At 40.4% G+C, this 23,847-nt stretch overlaps 1 long non-coding RNA gene across 1 annotated transcript in view; it reads right to left on the bottom strand.

Annotated features, from left to right (window-relative positions):
- LOC133267253 (uncharacterized) overlaps window positions 1–23,847 on the bottom strand; it is a 70,162-nt gene that overhangs the window by 1,017 nt on the left and 45,298 nt on the right. Inside the window, exons 2-3 of the long non-coding RNA XR_009742689.1 lie at window positions 17,270–17,356; window positions 9,017–9,068 (exon numbers count right to left, since the gene is read on the bottom strand). This is a non-coding gene — a long non-coding RNA (uncharacterized LOC133267253). The remainder of the gene's footprint in view (window positions 1–9,016; window positions 9,069–17,269; window positions 17,357–23,847) is intronic.

Genomic DNA, 23,847 nt, shown 5'->3' with positions numbered 1-23,847 from the left:
CTTCTTGCTTCTTAAGGTATTTCACCTTTACTCACTAAGGCAGGATTGTCAATTTCAACAATGTTTTGGTTGTTGAAAGCCATCTTCATGCCAACTTCCTAAATGGCTTTACTAACATTGCATACAGGTGTTTCTAGTAGAGAAGTTGTATGGAATACAGTAAGGAAGCAGTCCAGGAAAAGTGGAAAGCCAGGCCAGTTTGAGTTTTGACAGTGGCAGCAAATATTTCTAAGAGGTGCTTGAGACAGCCTTGGTTAATCTAGCTTTGGACAGAATTGAGCAATGTCAGCTGAGTGGGAAGCATTACCATACACACATGGCACTTCCAGTTTGAAGTGGACAATCACCTACAGTGACAGTCCTGGTAAAGTCAGGAGGACAGTCATTCTTCTATTTAGCAGAACAAAGAATGTTCTAAGGTACATAAGATAATGTTATAAAGTTCATTTGAAAGGTCAACTCCATTTTGACCTCACTGTATGCCCTTGCAATGTCTATGAAGATCCTCATGGATGGTGGAATAGCTGAATTTGAGATAGTTAATGGTGGCAGGCCACAGCTGGCTGGAAGTTTATGGTACTGGAAACACCATAGAGATCTGTATTAGATGGGAATGGTTCTCTATCTCCATGATTTGCTCTAACCAAGGGATCATGGCCTTGTTTCATACGCAGGTATTTATATACAAGGTCATAACTCATGATAATAAAGTGACTATCAATAACTTACAATCAGTTATATTAAGGTGATTAACTACTTTTTAGTATTTGGGAGTAGGGCTTGAAAATGAAGGATTTAGTAGCTGAGATAGTCAGTGATTAGCTAAACGATTTCGAAAGGCAGTAACGATACGGCTAAATGTGATGGTCTATGCTATAGGCATTAACATCTGATCAAATCATCCTATGCTATCTTTTCACAGTCAATGGAAAGCTAGTCAACATTGTCAACGGAATTCACAGCATGCTTCATCTCATCCTAAAGTAGACACCTCTGTCTGATCAGATGAATTGAAGTCTAAATTTGATTCACTTTGTTGACTTTAACAATTTTTTATTTTTTTTCAATTTTTACCAACTGGAAGTATGGCACCTATTCCACAACTGCCTAAAGATAGTTGAGATTAATCCTACTCATGTTTCCAGGCTTCCTTGATCTAAACCTACTGGATAATCTAAAACTCCATACTGGCCAAAGTATGTTGACAGCTTAGATATGAAATACATAATATTCCTTTGCACCTAATATTTTTTTTTTTTTGATCCTATGCTCCTTTGTCCTCATCTCAACACCCAGGATGTAGCTCATCCTTGCCCTCTGATATTCTCCCTCATTTCTGTCCCTCTTCCTTTCCTCACCTCTTCTTCACCTCCATCTTGGCCTTTCGCCTTCCGAGTAGTCCAAGATGCTAAAGTTCAAATGAAGAAATAAAAATCCTAGGAAAAAAAGTGTTTCTTGCTATCCATATCTTCCAACAAAACTGAGGACTGTTTTTCCAATTTTGTGATGAGAGCAGTTTGAACAGAGATCATTTCAGGAAGAAAAACAGTTTTAGTTCTGTGCCACATTGAGGAAAATGGGATCACCTGAAGAAGCAACTGTTAAAACAAGGTTCTTTACATTAAAATTTAGAAGAGAGAGCCTCCTAATTCTCTAAACTGCTAAGACATTTCCACGCACGCTCAAACATGGGATAAAAGTTGGATTTGATGACCTTAAAAGTCTTTTCCAACCTAGTTAATTCTATGATTCTATGGCATTACTTTCACTGACTTGCAAAACACTGAGAGAGTTGGGCTTGTTCAGTCTGGAGGAGAGAAAGCTTAGGAGAGACCTTGTAACAGTCTTACAGCACCTAAAGGGGGCTGACAAGAAATCTGGAGAGGTACTTCTTACAAGGACATGTGGGGATAGGACAAGGGGGAATGGATTGTAATTGACAGAGCAGAGATTAAAGTTAGACATTAGGAAGAAATTCTTTACTATGAGGCTGGTGAGACACAGGAAAAGGTTGCCCAAAGAAGCTGTAATTGCCCCATCCCTGGCAGTGTCCAAGGTCAGGCCGGATGTGGCTTTGAGCAACCTGGTCTAGTGGAAGGTGTCCCCTCCCACGGCAGGGGAGTTGTAACTAGATGATCTTTAAGGTCCCTTCCAACCCAAACCGTTCAGTGATTCTATGATGATTCTATGACTTCTAGATTAGATTAAGGCAGTAATACAATCAGATTTAAATATACAAAGAAAAGAATGGTAATTATGGTTATAAATAGATTCTTGGTAATTTTTGCTGACTGACATCATCATACCTTACCTTATTTACAGCTCAGGGGTGTTGCTACAAGCTCAGGAGTGTTGCATCCCAACGAGAAGGAAGTGCAGCAGGAGGGACAAGAAACCTCCTTGGATGGATAAGGAGCTGCTGAAGAAACTTCAAGGGAAAAAAGAAGCTTATAAAAGGTGGAAGCAAGGACAGGCGGCCTGGGAAATGTACAGGGATGTTGTCCGGGAAGCCAGGAACCAGGTTAGGAAAGCTAAGGCCCAGTTAGAATTAAACTTGGCTAGGGATGTGAAAGATAACAGGAAGGGATTCTATATGAACATTGCAAATAAAAGACAGACTAGGGACAATGTGGGCCCTCTCCAGAAGCTCTCAAGAGAACTGGCTACGCTGGATTTGGAGAAGGCTGAGGTTCTTAATGACTTCTTTGCCTCGGTCTTCACTGGCAAATGCTCCAACCACACTACCCAGGTCTTGGAAGACAGATGCAGGGACTGTGAGAATGAAGACCTTGAGCCCACTGTAGGAGAGGATCTGGTTTGTGACCATCTTAAAAACCTGAACGTGCACAAGTCCATGGGTCCTGATGAAATCCATCCGCGGGTCCCGAAGGAGCTGGCAAATGAAGTTACTAAGCTGCTGTCCATCACATTTGAAAAATCATGGCAGTCAGGTGAAGATCCTGATGACTGGAAATAGGGAAATATAACCCCCATTTTCAAGAAGGGGAAAATGGATGACCTGGGGAACTACAGACTAGTCAGTCTCACCTCTGTGCCTGGCAAAATCTGGGAGCAGATTCTCCTGAAAGGCATGCTAAGGCACATGAAAATCAACAAGGTGCTTGGTGACAGCCAGCATGGCTTCACTAAGGGGAAATCCTGCCTGACCAATCTGGTGGCCTTCTATGATGGGGCTACGGAACTGATGGACAGGGGTAGAGCAGTTGATGTCATCTACCTGGACTTGTGCAAAGCCTTTGGCACTGTCCCACACGACATCCTTGTCTTTAAATTGGAGAGGCATCAATTTGATGGATGGACCACTCGGTGGATAAAGAACCAGCTGGGTGGCCACACACGAAGAGTTGTGGTCAATGGCTCAATGTCCGGCTGGAGACCAGTAACGAGTGGTGTCCCTCAGAGATCGGTGTTGGGACCGGTCTTGTTTAACATCTTTGTCAGTGACAGGGACAGTGGGATGGAGTGTGCCCTCAGCAAGTTTGCTGATGACATCAAGCTGTGTGGTTTCGTTGATATGCTGGAGGGAAGGAGTGCCATCCAGAGGGACCTTGACACGCTTGTGAGGTGGGCTGATGCCAACCTCATGAAGTTTAACCATGCCAAGTGCAAGGTCCTACACCTGGGTCTGAGCAATCCCAGGCACAGCTACAGGTTGGGCAAAGAAGAGATTCAGAGCAGCCCTGTGGAGAAGGACTTGGGGGTGTTGGTTGATGAGAAAATGAACATGAGCTGGCTTCAGTGTGTGCTCGCAGCCCAGAAAGCCAACCGTATCCTGTGCTGCATCAAAAGGAGCATGACCAGCAGGTCGAAGGAGGTGATCCTGCCCCTCTGCTCTTGTGAGACCTCACTTGGAGTATTGTGTGCAGTTCTGGTGTCCTTAACATAAAAAGGACAAAGGACATGGAACTGTTGGATTGTTCCAGAGGAGGGCCATGAGGATGATCAGGGGACTGGAGCACCTCCCGTATGAAGATAGGCTGAGAAAGTTGGGGCTGTTGAGCCTGGAGAAGAGAAGGCTGCATGGAGACCTCATAGCAGCCTTCCAGTATCTGAAGGGGGCCTATAGGGATGCTGGGGAGGGACTCTTCATTAAGGACTGTAGTGACAGGACAAGGGGTAATGGGTTAAAACTTAAACAGGGGAAGTTTAGATTGGATATAAGGAAGAAATCCTTTCCTGTTAGGGTGGTGAGGCACTGGAATGGGTTGCCCAAGGAAGTTGTGAATGCTCCATCCCTGGCGGTGTTCAAGGCCAGGTTGGACAGAGCCTTGGGTGAGACAGTTTAGTGTGAGGTGTCCGTGCCCATGGCAGGTGTTTTGGAACTAGAGGGTCCTTTCCAACCCTAACTGTTGTATGATTCTATGATTCTACCTAGGTCTTTCATGATAACGACATAGTTTCTTTCTGCAAATTTGCACTTTCAAAGAATGCTAGCAGATGATCCCCTGTTTCGTTGTGTACTTCAATGATAGACTTATTGGAATATTTTTTTTTAACAACCATTTTTTCATCTTCACCTTCTGCCCATGAAATGAGTTTGTATTATCATCCAACCTCTCCCCCTCTAAAACTGAGACATGAAATTACAGTAAATATTGTCAGGGGTGTCCACTGATTTCTCTGATTTCAATTAAAAAGGCCTAGATTTAAGTACCTCAGAGAATATAGTACCTTTTCTTTTAAAAGTGGCATCTTTATTGGTATTTGTCAGAAATGTAAATACTGGATGCTTCTGTGACACCAGCTAGGTACCCAGTACCTTGAATTGAGTTTCAAAAAATATATATAGAAGCCATCCATGACTTACGTGTTTTAAATGACTTGCTTAGTATCAAATGGGAGCTTTGTAATGAAAGTATGACTAAATTATAATCTCACAGGACAAAATGCATGTTTCATCTAGAGGACCTGCTTTTATCTTCCTCCATTCTCCTGCTTCTGCCACCACCCACCTTTCTAGTTCTGCAACACATGAAACTGGAACCTTAAAACTGACAGCTTCCATCAGTATACAGAAACAGACATAGATAGCTGTGAGTATGAGAGCCATGCAGTCAGTGGTAACAGAGGTGAGATTAATATCTATCTCTTTATGTCCCTGGTAAATCTGTCTGCTACACATTCCTGATGTTTTCCTAGAAGGCCCTCTGTGCCTTGAATAAGGCAAAATCTCCATAGAAGTGCTAATGTGAATAGCTGATCGGAGAACACACATAGACCGTGAAGGTATAAAAGTATTGCCTAACTTTAAAGAAGTTTATGTTTAAAAGTCCCAGACTGGAAATGTAAAATGATCTAAAATAAAAATGATCTTGTATAGTCATGTTGCTCACACTTTCAGCTCACCCTATGGGTCACCAGCAGGGTTTAGATGTTTAGGTCCACATCAGAGATAAAAAGTTGTAGCTACTTCCTTGAACTCCTTGGCTCTATTCAAAGTAGAGCTCTCTACCACTGGAATGTAGTTTCCCTTGCCTTGGTGAGGATGAGAATGAGTTTATAAAACAGCTAAGAAAACAAAATCCTAGCTTAACAGTTGGGTTGGGAACACTTCAATTGGCTGATCAGCCATAACAGTTTGCTCGTTCTCATAATCAAGTAGAGATCATTATGAAATGAAGAAAATTGAACCTGAAAACTGAATTAGGGGATGTCCTCTTCAGTTTTTGAAAGGAAGTGTCATAAGCTAAGAAAGCAGTAGGTGGAGAACTGATGTAAATGTAGGTACCATGTCTGAGAGAGATCCATTCTTTGTTTTTTTTCTGGAATCTGTAACTTATGTTCTCATGACTAAATGCAGTTTTCCAGTACATATGTGGAGAATAGAGACAGGTGAAATTCTGTAGTTTTATAGAGGATATAGCAAGCCCTACAGATTTTTAATGAAGTAGATATTGGGATACAGCTCATGCAGGAGATTTATTCATAAAAGATTTTTTTTTTCTGGCTCCAAGTATGGTATTTACAGGTTGGCTTTTCCAGAGTTTAAAAATCTCCAGCTTTTTTTCTTTTTTCCTCAACATGATGTATCAAGCCTTTTCAAAATCCTATAACCAGTGTGCCAAGTGAAGAGAAAGTTAGTCTGGGTGGTAAACTGTTAGCTGCTTTCCATTATAAGGACATTTGCAGATATTGAAAAAGAACCAGGTATTCCTTCTGAATTGTAGAAACACTAGAAAACACCAATTGTTTTTCCATTCAGAGGAGAAAAGTAAGAAGCTTAACTATCTTTTCTCCTTAAATAACTGAAGAAGGGAAAACTGAGAAATTCAAAGGAAAGTTATCTTCTAGAGCAACAGAAATGCACTATTATGAGCAAAAAGAAATTTTGGATCCAACAGTAAAGTTTTGAGATCAGAAATTGGCCAAAGATCTACATTTTTCTTTAAGTTTCAAGATTCAACCTTGTATTTTTCTGTGACTGGAAGAGCAATTTTATTTTATCATGGTGATGTCAGAATATCAAATACTGTGGCGATGTCTCAGCCACAGTTGCTGGCAGAATGTTACAGCTTGTGTTCCTTTCTTTCCTCAAGTTCACAGGACTGCAACATGTTTTCTGAAGTAAATGACAAAGAAACAAACATCCATGGGATCATCTGCTTAGGTTTGATCCTCTGGTTTTGTAGCTGCCTCTTGGAATTCAACAGGCCCTGCAGCTTCCCCTTAGTACTGGGAATACAGATGCAGATACGTGGGATCCAGGGTTTGATTTCCCTTGAATATCCAGAGGAACATTTTCTATACAGTGGATTAAATTTAGACTTTCTGTAATCATCATAAAGTAGGTCTATCCAGTGCACTGCAGTGTGGCTGAGTTGTACTAGTACCTCTTACCAAAAGTTTTAGTCATGTATATAAGAATGTTATGCTAATCGGTTAGGTCTGGTGCTTGAGAAGCTTCACATAAAACTGCTTCACTGCAAGCTGCTTTTCAGCATAGGGAAAGTATAATATCTACTTGATTCATCATTAGACTGCAGATTTGACTGTGAATTCAATATAGCCTGAACAGCAACAACAAAAGAAATTATCTTCTGTAAAGGAAGGAGAGCAGAAGGTAAAGAATCTTTAGTGAGAAAATGAATGTCTTTCCTTGGAGGTGGTTTGTGAACAGTTCCTTTTTGGGGAAGTGTGTTCATGTCAGTATATAGCTTAGTAAAAGTGTGATAAAGTGGAAGAGGTAGTGGTCTGAATGTCTTTCATTTTCTCTCCTATCTTTCTCTGAAGTTGTCCATTTGGCTTATAGATCGGACTGGTGGTCCATAGGTAGATTAATGCCCTTTTGCAATAATTGTGGTGATATCAAAGATCAGAATTAAGCTGTGGTTTCTTGAGACTTATTCAGAACTGGCACCGGAAAAAAATTTATTTCCTAGGGCTAGACCATGGCATTATGATCCTTTAACATAGAAGCTTAAGTCAACGTGACTACTCTTCTTGGGTCAGTTTACAGTTGGAGATTTTACAGCTGAGAATTAATGGGTCTGAAATTGCAGATTCATGCAATTTTAATCTTTCCAGGTAGCCCCCACTAACAAAGGCTGGCACATACAGTCAATAGCCTTGTTGTTTAGCCTGGCAGGACTGGAACAAAAGGCCTTGTTCCAGAAGTTTGCCTGTATTAGGATAGGCTGAATTCTACTGGATTTGCTTTGTTAAATTTTAGTAGCTTCTAACTGGTAATCATTTGGTATCATTAGTCAAGCTTTGCTGTCAATAGACAAGACTAATTCACTAGTACAGACATTACTAGGTTGTGCCATCAAGCCTGTATGGTGACTTGAACTGTGTTCATTTTCCTTATACAAGGAGATTGTGTTTTAGCAGGGCATGGATATGTTTTTATCAGTCTTTCTACAGCAATGCAATAGGGAATGACTTTTCCTCTAGAGGTCAACCATTAGTACAGGCACAATGCCTGTCTTTCATTTTGGCATTAAAACTTCATGCTGCAGCATAATAGTAATTATTATTAAAAAAAAATTTAAAAAGTTAATAAAAAAAAATGATCTAAAGTCACATCTAATCAAACTGAAAAACTGTCAACCGTGTTGGTCTATTATGTCAATTTGGCGTACTGAAATTCCAAAAATGATCACTGCTGTAATTTGAAAGGAATTCTTGCCGTTAAAAGTTCCGTACATCTACATTTTGTAATCTTACCTGTAGATCCCTATGCAACAGTAAGGAAAAGAAGTGAGCAAAGGAGATACGAGGACACTCCAGTGGGTACTTCCTCAAGGAGTCAAGCACCTGTCAAGTTGTATTGTTGGCACACCCCAACGAGACACTACAAAAGCTATTCAAAGAACATATTTTTCCTGAACATTGTTCTGGGGGAAAAAAAACCACAACCTCAAACTGAATCTTTTCAGGTAAAATATTGAGAGGATTCATCAAAAAGCATATACTGAAAATGGTTGAAACTCAGCAAAGATAACAATGTAACATGTCTTGTAATAGAGCGTGTTGAGCACCATTAACTATAGGCATTATTATCTGTATTTGCTATAATAACATCAGTGTAACATCGCCTGGAATGCACTCCCCAGAGATGCAGTCTCAGATCAGCACAGGCATGCATAAACACTACATAATATAAAATTTTTTGAAAATAAACATGGGATGACTCTGTTACTCAGAAATAGAATATTTACTAATTATTCATACAAAATCCCAAATGAGCACAGAAGATAACATCTTTATATATCACATCATAGTGTTATATTTTTTTCAATATAATACATATAAAAGAGAGGAACTACCTGAAGAATATTTTTTAACAATTGAAAAAAAAACCCCAGTATTGCAATTGTTGTCTGTATCTTTTGAACCTATAAAGGCTGGCGAAATTAACATGACTGTAATAGTTCAAGGTTCAGCAGCTAAGATGAAGACTTAAGAGTAATATCTGCAAAAGACCTCAGAACCACTTAAAATTGTCTCTGTATATGTGAATTTTAAAGTGTAATAAAGGATTTTCCACACTTACAAAGGCTGGAACACCAATACTTTCCATGGGAATAGACTTTTTACTCAAAGCTCTGCAGAACAGCAAGGAAAAAATCCCTGTCAACCATCAAAAATGTATCAGAAATCAGTTATATTTCTATAAAAAGTATCTAAGTCTAGAGCAGAGAATAGTGATTGTTAACTCCCTGGCTCTATTCGGAGAATCTGTCATGTGGAACGTGTCAAGGAAACTGGAGGTGGCATCACAGAAGGAACTTCCCTGCTTCTGCATAAATCAGGAGAAGCTAAGGGCTCAGGGCCTACTTCAAGTCCTATTCTTTGCATTAATTGTTCTTCAGCATACTTGAAACATACTAAAGAAAATCATCAGTAAGTTGCATATAATATGACAAAACAGATTTTTATGCTTCATCTACATACTCCATTAGTCAGGTGATAAAACTCTCATTGACTTCAAAGGGTCAAATTTTTATGATGCAAATTCTAAGAGTCAGCAGCCATAATTTTGCTAGAGAAGTATTCATTCTCAGACAGAGAATGTATATCTATTCAAGGGGTAATAAACTCAAAAGGTGGTTGGATTTTGTTTTTTTCTTGCAGAGAGTTGTAGGCCTAAGAGTACATAGCAGTCAGTATCAGCTTTTATCAGAATCCAAACATGTCATTTTCAATGTTACAGGAGTGACTTCACCTCTGGCTCCTCTCTGACTTGTCTGATCCTGGGCTTGTGTTTGTGTACAATCTTGCTTTTATTTTCTGTCAGGAGGCAAGCACTATCTTGTATATACTAATGCCTATCCTGCAGATCTGACTGGTTTCAGGCACCTGTTTTTCTTTTGATATTGTCAAACAGTTCCCTTAGAAGAAAGCATCTTTATTTAGCAGTTGGAATAAAATATGAGAGAAAAGGGGATTTTAGAAACACCAAAGAGCCGAAGCCCATAATTAGTTTAATTCTGGTTAAGATCCAGCTGGAACCAATCCACTTCATAGGGATACGCAGGAATAACATAGTCATGCTGATAGTCATCAAATGTCTCTCATCATTCTCCCTCATCCCCAGGGACAGGCAACCTCTAACAACTGACACAATCAACTGTGAAAGAGTATCTCAGGTCAAATAACCTGAGTTACAGGAGTGATTTAAAAAAAACAGTGGGGATATTAATAAACTACCACTCCATTATGGGAATACTCTCATCCACAGAAGGTTAGCCCAGGTGTCCATATGTATGTGTCTGTCACCTGGCTGGAAGTGCAGATGCACTTCAAAGACCTGAAAATCACATGTCCAGTGCCTTATGTATAGCACAGAAACTTTATATTAAGGCCAGATCCAAATACAGCATAAAAAATTACTCAAAGGCACACCCACATTTGTCACAGTTACATTCCTATTGCATTGTGTAAGAAGAAAACACTATCTGGCAAAAATAAACAGAGGAACATAAACGAAAGAGAACTGGTTACAATACTTTCACATTTATCTGATATTCTAAGGTCAAAGTACGTGTTTGGTGTCATCATGGAAATGTCACATAAGAAAATATAATACCAGTTTACTTTCAGAAAGTTGAAGAGGAGAATGGTTGGAAGAATGTTCTCAACAGAGATGAAACAATGCAACAGTTATTGAAGATATGTGTATATATTTTCAAAGTCTGCTTTCCACCATATTTATTCTGTTCCATAAGAGCCTTTCCTAGCTTTCATCATGGGTACTTTCTCAGTGACATGAAACACAACTACAGTCCAGATGATGAAAATGTAGCAGTGAACAAGGCAGGAGTAGGTTTATTTTCTGTCCAACTGGTTGAGAAGAATTTTCAAACCTGTCAGCTAATTTAGAATCTCAAGGGATGGAGGAAATTTATGAAGGTGAAGATGAATAACCAGCCTCTGTGCTATTCCTGACACATTGAAAAATATTTAAAACATTATTTGCATAGCTGTTAGGATCCTTGGGTTTTGAAGACTTGCCCAACCTAAGAATTTGTTTCACATCTTAGGATACAAAGGAAACAATTTTTGTTGTAAGTGGAACATAAACCTTAAAGAAAGACACCTATGCATATACACGGATTTTCCCATTCACTATAAATAGTCTTCAACATGAAAACTAATGCCCTGCTGATTCAGGCTTGCTGAAGTAATGCAACTTCTATTTAAATCTTGTTAGGGAATTATAAATGTTTTTGGGGAAGGAAAAACAAAATAAAAAGTCCCCACATGGCTATTATTCCAGAAAACAAGCACATGCCTGAAAAGAGGGAGAAAATTCTATCCCTCTGGGGAATTTGAAGTTCTGGCTGTTAAGTATCCACTAAGGTAAAGGTTGATAAGGAATAATCAAGTAATAACATAATTTATTCCTGAGTAGTCAACTAACATCCGCAGTCCAAAAGCTCAGTATCTGTGCTTGATGACAATTCTTGTAATTTCTTGGGGTGTTTATTCTTTCTTTTTTCTATTATTTTTTCTAACATTTTTTCTATTACCTTGTCTTCTTTGGTACCAATCCTGAGTTCCTGCCATTTGTGAAACAAATCCTGTCATCGAGATTCAGGTTGGCTTTGTTTAAATTCTTTCTCATCTCTTCTCCTGCATGCAAGTAAATGGATTCCTACAGTTTTTTTAATTAGTGACAGGAGTCATTAGAGATATAAAAATGACTCAGACTGGTCGGCTTTGACTTAGATTCATAGCTGAACATACCCAGTCAGATTTCATTGTGTATACTTTTCAGTCACTTCTAAGTTTTGAGAACCTTACTAGCTCTGTAAGGCTCTACTTTTGTTTCCTACTTTGCAACTGGCGGTTAGTCGACAATAAATTTAATGAAATCTTTTCAATCCAAAGGGAAATAATAACAATAAAAATAACAACAGCAGCAATAATAACAACATTCACAGAAAAAAAGTTAATTTTTCCAGCTGTGATTTGAGGGATAAATTTTTCAGATACTTTCTTCCTCTTCACCTTAGACTGCAGCATCTTAAATAGGAGGTGATAGTTCTGAACTCGGAAACATAGTCCATTAAATTCTAGAGCAACTCAGTTACACTTCAGGAGTCATTAACAATCTGTGGAAGCTTACACTGCTACCACTTTATATGATTTTGCTCAGACAGCATATTTTAATTCAGTTTAATTTATAACTGCACAGGGGTGAGAGAACATATCTCATGTTATTTTACAAACCTAACCAGAGAATTAATTGTTAACCCCCCCCTCCTTTCAAATCCAGCTTGGTATAGATCATTTATTACCAAGACTCCTTTCACACTGGATTTTTCATACTTTTGCTATGTATAGAGTGACTTGAGAAATATGTAGAAGAGATTGCCATCACTGTCATACCACCAAGTTGCTATACACTTATGCCAAATAGCCTTGGCATTTATGGTTTTCAAAGTATGAATAATGTCAAATTTGCTCTTCAGAGATTTTCTGATGATCTTTTTTTTAATCTTCAGACGTAATCTCCAAGTGCAGGTGAGCCTGACATGTTTGGTGACACATTCAGTCTATTTTATCAGCTAATGCAATGCGTTTATGGAAAATAATGACACATGGCAAAAAACAAGTACATTTTTTGGTGATACTTTCCCTGGAGCCTTTGCTATCTCACTCTGTGATAGTGTAGTACCCACAGAATCAGGTCTCTAGTTACAGCTAAACAAACGTTTCAAATGTGTGAAAGTCAAGGGGTTTTTCCTAGTTAAGTGGGCATTTACTCACTTGAAGCAACTCCTCTAGCAGTGAAACCATCTTCTAAAATGTACTAATATTCACGGGTATTTCCACTACCATTTCAGAGGGCCTCCAGTAATGCTGACAATCTGTGCGGACTGGTGTAAGCATTTTCCTCCTTATCCACTCAAGCGCTTTATGCATTCCACAAAATTGTTTTGGCTGTGTTTTTGTTGTAAGCTCCTATAATAACAAATGTGGTTTTTTGGTCAATACACATTCAGTTGCACTGATCTTCCAATGTGTAGTCTGCCACAAAATAAACGTATTAAGTCTGTGTCACATAAATCATATATATCACAGGTAGCAGTTGCAAAACAACAACAAAATGAGCATCTTCCCCAATTAACACACTAGCACAAGGTTCTGATGGAAAGGGATGCTAACTCACAATCTTGACTAAGTCCTAAGATAACGCCTCTTCCAGATGCCTGTGCTAGGAACAAAGGCTGAAGTGAATCTATCCCATTGCTCTGCTTAAAAGCAAAATATCACTAAGACCTAAAGCCTCCCACTTCCAGTTCATCCAGTTAATTTTTGGCTCTGGAAATTGAAACTAAACCTTCTTAGTCATCACTACAAACTACTTTTTTCCATCTGCGATATCCTTTGAGAACATGAATTCAACTATCTTTTGTTTGAAGAAAAGTGGGGAAAATAAATTGCGAAACCAGCTCAAAAACATTCCATCACATATATGATGAACCTCACAAGTGGTTATCAAGAGTAGCAAAGGGAGAGTCTTTTGTTGTCTGTTCCAGTCTAAAGAAAATCACTTATGTCGAGACCAGCTTATCTGTGCAACTAGCTGGTTGAGTATTCTGCTATGAGCCAGGCTGTGACCAACGTGACAGTACTACCATCACCTATGAGTCCCCTTGGTGACATCAGATCTGGTCTACCAATGCAACCAGCCAGATAATTCTTAGAAGTCTGCTCTGCAAATACAGCTGCCAGTTGACCGTATTCAAACTCACTTTATGCAGGCACACAGTCTCCAGGTAGATACGCCTGTACAAAGGAAACATTTCCTCTCTGACTTTGTTGATTTTGAATTTAATTACCAAACCAAAGTCCACTTCCTATAAAGGCAGAGTGATTCTGTGAACTTGGGGTCATCTTTTGCAAGCCTTACACATTCTCCCTTGACAACTATTAAAAATTTGTTCACATTTATACAATTCAAACAAATTATGAGCACAGTAACATGAACTTTGTATATGGAATTTTAGGTAACTGATATAGTTATTTAAATAAGCTGGCTAGAACTGACTTTTCTGCCTCAGAGTGAAAAAGAAAGTGCTATTGCTCTACCATGGTGGTACAGAGACATTATAATTAATACAATACAAAGAGTTCTTTTTGCTTTGCAGGTGCCAATAAGCAACCCGAAGGGAATATTCCAGAATCCTTGGTGTGTTTAGAGTTTTATTGCAGGAAAACAGTATGATGTAAGTGCCTTTCATTTCACTCTCAGCTATGGAGGCCTTAGTTAGCCTGCTTACACATATAAAACACACATGCCTCTCCCTTCTCTTTCCTCAGCCTTTCTAAAATACTTAAGCAGAGATTCAAAACAGCTTGTGTACTACTACACATGCACAGAAAATATTAAAGAACATTATGAAAGTTGTGACGTCAAAACCTCTAAGTTGCCTTAATGGAACTCTATTTTTATAGACATTATGGTACGGCCTTTAGTTATACAATTGCATACTTTTTGTTTTTCTAAAGGACAACTTTAAATCTTTATCTCAGATATATCTTACAAGTTTCATAATGTGTTGATGCAGCTTTTCTTTTTAGTTTTTTTCTAGAGAAATAAAGGAGCATACAAAACTCTATAATCTCCTTGTGCGGCGTCATGCAGATTGTAGCATTACTGTTCATTACCAGGGTTTAATTTTCTAGTTACAGAAAAGAGGTTCTTACCATTTCAGCTAGTAACTAATTGTTAGTAAGCTATCCACCTCCGTATGGTCTACCAATAGAGGGGAAAGAAAGCATCATTTCAGGCTGTTTTAAGTTGATGTAGGACCAGGTAGTCATAAAAACTTTGGGGAGTGGAGGTGTTTCCTGCATTCCGATCTGTCTCTTCTGCAGCTTCTGCCATTTTAACTTTGGTTGATATGAGTAATCATGTAGAAACACAGTAAATCAGATCAGCTTGCTGATCTTACTGAAAGCTATCTCTGCAAAATAGTATCTATGGTCTGATTAGATCTGTGAGCTGCATCGGTTCTTACTGGGGGTCCATACTCCTTAGTGCTAAAGCAAGAAAAGGGCAGCCAGAGGCAGGAGGGAATGCATGTTCATCCTTTTCAATGGCAGTATGGTCTTAAATCCACTTAAGAACACATACTGAGGCGTTATGAGATGGTAATGAGTTCCACAAGTACTGGCTGACAGCAGAAGAATGTTGACAGTGAAGAAACTTAGATTTGGCTCAAAGTGCTGCCAGGGTGTGATCTAGTAGGCACAGGACTTTATTCACCACAGCTAGATGTTTATGTCCCCATCCACTCATATCTGTCTTGCCAGTCCTCTTCTTTTTTGTCATAATCTTAGTATAGTCTCTCTGTCATTGACTTCTTGCCAAGCTAATAGATGTCTTCAGTGGCAGGATTCTTCTTGCAGCTCCAGCCCCCCCACTTCCCATTCTAAGTTTTTGGCTGTGGCCCACAACCAGTTTCCTGCTCTGGTCAGAACACTTAGCCATTCCCAGGCTGCCCTTGCTCCCTATTCCCTGTTCTGTTTAATTCTTGTCAAGCACACACACGATCACAGTTTCTTCTCCCAGTCCCACTATCAATTTCCACCAGCTTTTTGCCTGCTTCACTGGCCTCCTTGCTAGTTCCCCTGTCCCAATCTTTTATTCCCCCAACTCAGACTTCTTGCTCCAGTTTCTTCATTTAGTCTCAGGATTCCCCTTTAACTTCCTGTTGTGTTTCAGCCTTCTCATCCCTTAGCTATCTTAGTCCCAGATCTCCCTTTCCTGAAACTGATTTCCTTTTCTCAATTTGTCAACAACAACAACCAGCTGCCTGGTCCCCAAACTCTACCCAAACTCCTCCAGTCCAAGCTTTTACTATTTTTTTGGCATTTCAGGCTGGTGGATTTTACTTTCTTTCTCTATTTCACTCAGGTTCTTTTTCTAGTATTTATTTGGCAGTAAAAGAACACCACGACCATAGAGAAGAGTCTTCCTGTTTTCAGCTCTGATGCCTGCTCCTGCAGTGCTCTCCAGCAACCTAGAGTGGCAGTGGCAGGGAATGTCCAGCTCAGCACCTCAGCACAGAAAGACTCTTAATTAAGAGACGGTAGCTGAAAACTGCGGTGAGCCACTGCTGAGCATGTGCAAAAAGTGGTTCTCATAAAGGGCTTAGCATTGTGGCAGTTCATCAGGGAGATTACAAAAGGCTCATACCTGTCACAGAAGCCATTTTACTGCCAAATTTAAAGGCCCTCACCAGCATTAAAAATACACATGAGCATCTCAATAATTTTAGTATTTTAAGCAACACAACAATTTGGAATAAATGCATTGAAAGAACCCATCACTTAACTATTATTAAATATTTATTTATTATTATAATATTATTAGTAAATCTATTAGGCCCCTCAGAGCAAAGTTAAGAAAAGAATACGTAGAATATTTTTTTCCAGTGAGGGTTAGAAAAAACCTGCTTCGTAGCCATCTAACATTTATAGCTATAATGGTGAGGGGGAGACATTGCTTTAGTCACTAATAAATACTCATTTTACTTCAGAAATATTGTATAGCTGTTTGTTACAACAGTTTTAGTTCTATTTTAAGAGAGTTACATGCTAACTTATTTACGTTTGCATAGCTGAGAATATGCAGACTGTCAGTTACTGCATTTTGCTGATAGATGGCTTCTTAAGAAGCATCCTGGCTTCTCAAGATCTTGTCAGCTTGGGTCTTGTTACCTGACTGCATCCTAAGTGTTTGTCTACATGGACTAAAATTGCCCTTTGTGTGAATTACAGCAGTTGCATAGCTATGTATTATAAAGCACTCTAAAAGGAAATGCCTTATTTTGGAAATGAAAGAGTGCTTATATTTGGTAGCCTGAGAAATTATACCTTATGTGATATCTGTTATTAGAGTCTCTCTAATGACCTATAAACCTGTTCAATATTTTCAGACAGACTTAAGAGAAGGATAGAGGTGTCACAGTTCCTTAAAATGTAGTGAAAATCAGCAGCAAGGTAGTTAATACCGTCTTGTCGCCACTGAGGGAAAGGCGTGTTACTGTGGCGTGGATGTTTAGGGATAAAACCAATACAAAAGCAGGCTTCCTTAGTACTCCCCTTGCTCATGGAAGAATTTATTCATACATAGATTAACCCTCATCTCAAGCTATACAAATTAAAAAGGTTATTTTTGTTATAGGCAGCCTCAGTAGCTGCTTGACACGTTCCATTACAAGTTTGTTTTCACTTGCCTGTTATTTTGAAAAACTTAAAAGCCATCTGGACTCAAATTTGGACTTACCCTTTTCCATAAGGTCTGTTTCAGTTTGAGCTTCTGGGGGAAGTTTCTTCTGAAGCATAACATAAAACCTTCATGGGATTTTTTCTCCTGTGTTATAATAAAACTAACTATAGATGATACCTTCCAGTAATTTTGGGCAAAGAATTGACTTTGGCAAGGTTATTACTCTTCCTTGAAATACTCACACAGTAATTATTAGGCCAAATGGCATTTTTTGGAAAAGCCTAGAGAGAGTTGCTAGCTAAATATGGTAACACTCTTCTGTTTCGCAGCTCCTTTGTGTGACTTCCCCTCCAAAGCATCTTGGCACATTCCTGCCCAATGTTTTAGGAAAATCTAAATACTAAATGAAGCTACTGTTCCTTGTTGTCCCATGCATTATACATTTCTACATGTAGAAATACTGACAGGAGAACAACAATCACTCCTTTGTTGTCAGTTTTTCCCTAGCATTAAATTCAATCCTCTGTTTTTCGGTCCCTCTAAATTTAAAAGCTTTATTAGCAGTATTGATTTTCAGGGATTTTAAGTATAGGTACAGCCCACATTCAGCAATAAAGTAAAGTACCACTGGTTAGGCTGACCTTTGAAAGTTTTGTGGCAATCTCTTTCTTTTCAGTAAAGCATTGTTAATGAGGATGCACAAGTGGGACCTACATGTGGGATGTCACATGAAAGCTTCCTGATAGATAGTGGATGGTTTAGGTTGTAACTGAGGCCACCTGAGAAACCAGCATTTGAATCAGACAGCTGAGTAAATTGATTAAGTAAACTTTTTATATGTGATAATTTTTCCACCTGAGTTGGGATGGAAAGTTGGCCCAGTGGAAACTGGATGCCACAACACTAACATTACTTATATATCTGCTGTATTGCCATGATTTACTTATGTCAGTCAGCTTTCATACAGTTTGAAATGTAACCCTATTTTATTTTTTAAACAAAGCTGTAGTAACTATGGAGCTGAGGAGTGAAAAAGAAGCCTACAGACATGCACCTAATAGAGCAAAGGTGAAATGTACAACCCTCAAGGTTCAGACAATGCATGTGCTAGCACAGCCTCACTTCAGAACATAAATTCGAGTACTGCTCCTCAGCTCTCCAATGACACTTCAGCTCTGCTTGTTGCCAGAAACTTGGATTAGGGTAAAAACCCCACAGATTCTTTTTTAACCTTAGACAATATTCCTGGTCCAGGCTATAACACAGCCTCATAGCCAGACTGGGCAGAAAACTCCAGTGCAAAAGCAGGAATGAATGGCTCAGGGAAGGGAGGGTAAAAACATTTTAAGCTGTTTTTTCCACCATGAGAAAGGTTTGTGTACTGAAGCCTAAGAGGGACTACAGGAAAGGTCACAATAACTGATGGCCCATGAGGCAAACATCTCTTCGTCATTGCAGTAAGAGAACTGTATGGGGGAGACCTAGATTTTTTACTTGATTTTGAATGGATAGTATTTAAGAGAGGGACCTTAGCCCCTTTAGAGTAAATACAGAATAGCTCACACATACTGACAGGAGGTGCATTAAAAGGAATTCATAGAAATTAATAGAGATCCTCACATTAGTTCTTGGGGATTCAGACAACCTCTCCACCTGTTCACCTACCCTCATTTAAAGTCTATCAGTTTTCCAAACAACTTCACTATCAACATGGAATTTAAAGCACTTTCAATAATAAAATCAGCTATTTCCTGAGGAGAGCTACATCTGAGGAATGCCTGGACTAAATGTCTCATAACTTTCCTGCAGGATAATATGATTCATTGCCTGGACACACCAGCATTCAGTTATGTATACAGACTTCAGAACACATTTAAAGCTGAAAGATGTTGTACTGTGGGCAGTGCATATTGCAAGTGCCTTAGTCAAACGAACTGAAGTTTTTACCAGTAATTTTGCTTCAGTCCCTACTGTTACAATTTTTAAGACAATGCACTTATGTATGTAATCAAGCATCTTGCCCATGAAAATAAGTTCCTTTGTGCAGAAGGACGAACTGAAGCAAAGTATCTTAAACTTGTACTTTTAGTTCTCCCCTTTGCTAGGGACATCAATTTTCAGAATACCTTGGGTATGCATATTGATTATAAAGCATTTTGAAATATTGGCACTTAAACCTGAATCAGTGTTTTAGGGCAATTGTTCCTGAAAGAGCTCCTGCAGAATGCAAACAACACTCATAAAAATTCTTAAAAATGGCAAGACTTAAATTCACACTATCTGGTTCGTGTTCCATGGCTTCAGCATGTTACCATAAGCCACCTATTTATTCTGGTGCTAGCCTGTCTGCAAACACTTCGGCTTGCAACTGGACTCCACTCCTGTTGTACAAGTTATTTTATTTGGGTCATTCCCTGGACTTGACTCCTCTCTTGTCTCTTCTGAGGATCTTATAACATTCTGATTTCCCTATGGAATTTGGAGTGCTATGGCCAGATTTGAAACATATATTTACTCTAAGAAGGATCAGCATTAAAATTTGGGCCAAAAGATACAAAAAGTATTAAAATAACTACGGTGGTTTGTTGTTATATGAATGTTTTGGAAGGACGGTGTTTTTAGAGAGTCTTGTTCAGTCTCTTTTTAACTATAAACTTTAGCTGGATCCTGAGTAAGTTAGAACTGTAGTACTGCAACACAGAATGTAACAGATAGATACATATATCATCACCACAATCCAACTTTGCTACACACGCTTGTTGAAAACAATTGCTTTAGTTAGTTATGTAATTTGTGTAGTTATATTACATATGTAACTCATAGAATCACAGAATAGTTAGGGTTGGAAAGGACCTTAAGATCATCTAGTTCCACCCCCCCTGCTATGGGCAGGGACACCTCACACTAAACCATGCCACCCAAGGTTCTGTCCAATCTGGCCTTGAACACCGCCAGGGATGGAGCATTCACAACTTCCCTGGGCAGCCCATTCCAGTGCCTCACCAACCTAACAGGAAAGAACTTCCTCCTTATATCCAATATAAACTTCCCCTGTTTTAACTCGTTACCCCTTGTCCTGTCACTACAGTCCCTAATGAAGAGTACCTCCCCAGCATCCCTATAGGCCCCCCTTCAGATACTGGAAGGCTGCTATGAGGTCTCCATGCAGCCTTCTCTTCTCCAGGCTGAACAGCCCCAACTTCCTCAGCCTGTCTTCATACGGGAGGTGCTCCAGTCCCCTGATCATCCTTGTGACCCTCCTCTGGACTTGTTCCAACAGTTCCATGTCTTTTTTATGTTGAGGACCTCAGAAATGTACACAATACTCCAAGTGAGGTCTCACAAGAGCAGAGTAGAGGGGCAGGATCACCTCCTTCCACCTGCTGGTCACGCTCCTTTTGATGCAGCCCAGGATACGATTGGCTTTCTGGGCTGCGAGCACACACTGAAGCCAGCTCATGTTCAGTTTCTCATCGACCATCACCCCCAAGTCCTTCTCTGCAGGCCTGCTCTGAATCTCTTCTCTGCCCAACCTGTAGCTATGCCTGGGATTGCTCTGACCCAGGTGTAGGACCTTGCACTTGGCATGGTTAAACTTCATGAGGTTGGCATCAGCCCACCTCACAAGCGTGTCAAGGTCCCTCTGGATGGCATTCCTTCCCTCCAGCATATCAACGAAACCACACAGCTTGGTGTCATCAGCAAACTTGCTGAGGGCGCACTCAATCCCACTGTCCATGTGTCCTGGGTTCAGCTGCAGAAGTCGTTTTTCTGCTTCTTAGTAGCTGGTGCAGTGCTGTGTTTTTGACTTTCAGCCTGGGAACAGCGCTGATAACACCAATGTTTTTAGTTGCTGCTCAGTAATGTTTACTTTGACCAAGGACTTTGTGAGTCTCATGCTCTGCCAGGGAGGAGGGGAAGCCGTGAGGAAGCAGAGACAGAACACCTGACCCAAACTGACCAAAGAGGTATCCCATACCACAGCACGTCATGCCCACTATATAAACTGGGGGCAGTTACCTGGAAGGGTTAGATCACTGCTCGGTCGGGCTGGGTGTCGGTCGGTGGGTGGTGAGCGGTTGTATTCTCTTCCCTTGTTATTTCCCTTATCATTATTATTATTGGTGGTAGCAGTACAGTAGTGGTTTTGTGTTATACCTTAGTTACTGGACTGTTCTTATATCAACCCGTGGGAGTTACATTCTTTTGATTCTCCTCCCCATCCCTGCCGGCAGCGGGGGGGGGGGGGGGGGGGGGGGGGAACGGAGGGGAGTGAGAGAGAGACTGTTTGGCTGAGTTTAAACCTGAACACCATGTCACCGACAAAGATGTTGAACAAGACTGCTCCCAACATCGATCCCTGAGGAGCACCACTCATTACTGGTCTCCAGCCGGACATTGAGCCATTGACCACAGCTGTTTGTGTGCTGCCATCCAGCCAGTTCTTTATCCACCAAGAGGTCCATCTATCAAATTGATGTCTCTCCAACTTAGAGACAACGATGTCATGTGGGACAGTGTCGAATGCTTTGCACAAGTCCAGGTAGATGACATCAACTGCTCTACCCCTGTCCATCAGTTCCATAGCCCCCTCATAGAAGGCCTCCAAATTGACCAGGGAGGATTTCCCCCTAGTGAAGCCGTTCTGGCTGACACCAAGCACCTTATTGTTTTTCATGTGCCTTAGCATGCCTTCCAGGAGAATCTGCTCCAAGATTTTGCCATCACAGAGGTGATACTGACTGGTCTGTAATTCCCTGGGTCATCCATTTTCTCCTTCTTGCAAATTGGGGTTATATTTCACTTTTTCCAGTCACTGGGAACTTCACTTGACTGCCACGATTTTTCAAATATGATGGACAGTGGCTTAACAACTTCATTTGCCAGCTCCTTCAGGACCTGCAGATAGATTTCATCAGGTCCCATGGACTTTTGCATGTATAACTTGTATTATCAAGCTATAAAAATTATGTTCATAATATACAATATATATAAACTGTATATATACACAATATTGCATATTGTATATACAATATTGTATATTAGATTGTATACAATATAATATACATGAGAATATCTACGTGATTTTTAAGGTCCATTCCAACCAAAACCAATAGGGGTAGGCAGAAACTAACTGTCTGACAGGATGGTCCGCACTGACCTGCTCTCTCTCACTTTTTGCTTCCTGGGAATAATGTAACAGCCTACACTGTTTGTGATACGACAATGAGAAGTAAGCACACCACAATCTTATTCCACTATTCTTCTAATACTTTTTATATTTCAATTATGAAGATAATTATTTCCCTTCAAATGTATGCTTGGTCTTGGCAGACTTTAGCAGCCATATGAATGACCTTCCTTCAGTTTCTCAGCCTATTCCCATGATGTTATCTCATGTCTGGAGAATACCCCTGAAGATCATCAGTGCCTATGCAATGTAAGACACCTTAGAATCATAGAATTGTTAGGGTTGGAAAGGACCTTAAGATCATCTAGTTCCAACCCCCCTGCCATGGGCAGGGACACCTCACACTAAATCATATCACCCAAGGCCTCGTCCAACCTGGTCTTGAACACTGCCAGGGATGGAGCATTCACAACCTCCCTGGGCAACCTATTCCAGTGCCTCACCACCTTAACTGGAAAGAATTTCCTTCTTATATCCAACCTAAACTTCCTTTGTTTAAGTTTTAATCCGTTACCCCTTGTCCTGTCACTACAGTCCCTAATGAAGAGTACCTCCCCAGCATCCCTATAGGCCCCCTTCAGGTACTGGAAGGCTGCTATGTCTCCACGCAGCCTTCTCTTCTCCAGGCTGAACAGACCCAACTTCCTCAGCCTGTCTTCATACGGGAGGTGCTCCAATCCCCTGATCATCCTCATGGCCCTCCTCTGGACTTGTTCCAACAGTTCCATGACTTTTTTATGTTGAGGACACCAGAACTGCACCCAATACTCCAGGTGAGGTCTCACAAGAGCAGAGTAGAGGGGCAGGATCACCTCCTTTGACCTGCTGGTCACGCTCCTTTTGATGCAGCACAGGATACGGTTGGCTTTCTGGGCTGCAAGCGCACACTGCCAGCTTATGTTCATTTTCTCATCGACCATCACCCCCAAGTCCTTCTCCACAGGGCTGCTTTGAATCTCTTCTCTGCCCAACCTGTAGCTGTGCCTGGGATTGCTCTGACCCAGGTGTAGGACCTTGCACTTGTCATGGTTAAACTTCATGAGGTTGGCATCAGCCCACCTCACAAGCGTGTCAAGGTCCCTCTGGATGGCATTCCTTCCCTCCAGCATATCAACCGAACCACACAGCTTGGTGTCATCAGCAAACTTGCTGAGGGCGCACTCAATCCCACTGTCCATGTCAGCGACAAAGATGTTGAACAAGACCGGTCCCAACACAGATCCCTGAGGGACACCACTCGTTACTGGTCTCCAGCTGGACATTGAGCCATTGACCACAACTCTTTGTGTGCGGCCATCCAGCCACTTCTTTATCCACCAAGTGGTCCATCCATCAAATTGATGTTGCTCCAATTGAGAGACAAGGATGTTGTGTGGGACAGTGTCGAATGCTTTGCACAAGTCCAGGTAGATGACATCAACTGCTCTACCCCTGTCCATCAAAA

The sequence above is a fragment of the Pezoporus flaviventris genome, unplaced genomic scaffold, assembly GCF_033815535.1.
Source record: "Pezoporus flaviventris isolate CSIRO_AGI_PZ_B2104156 unplaced genomic scaffold, CSIRO_AGI_Pfla_v1 ptg000007l, whole genome shotgun sequence".
Classification (NCBI taxonomy): domain Eukaryota; kingdom Metazoa; phylum Chordata; class Aves; order Psittaciformes; family Psittacidae; genus Pezoporus; species Pezoporus flaviventris.
Note: the sequence above shows the minus strand (reverse complement) of the source record. Positions and strands in the feature narration are given on the sequence as shown.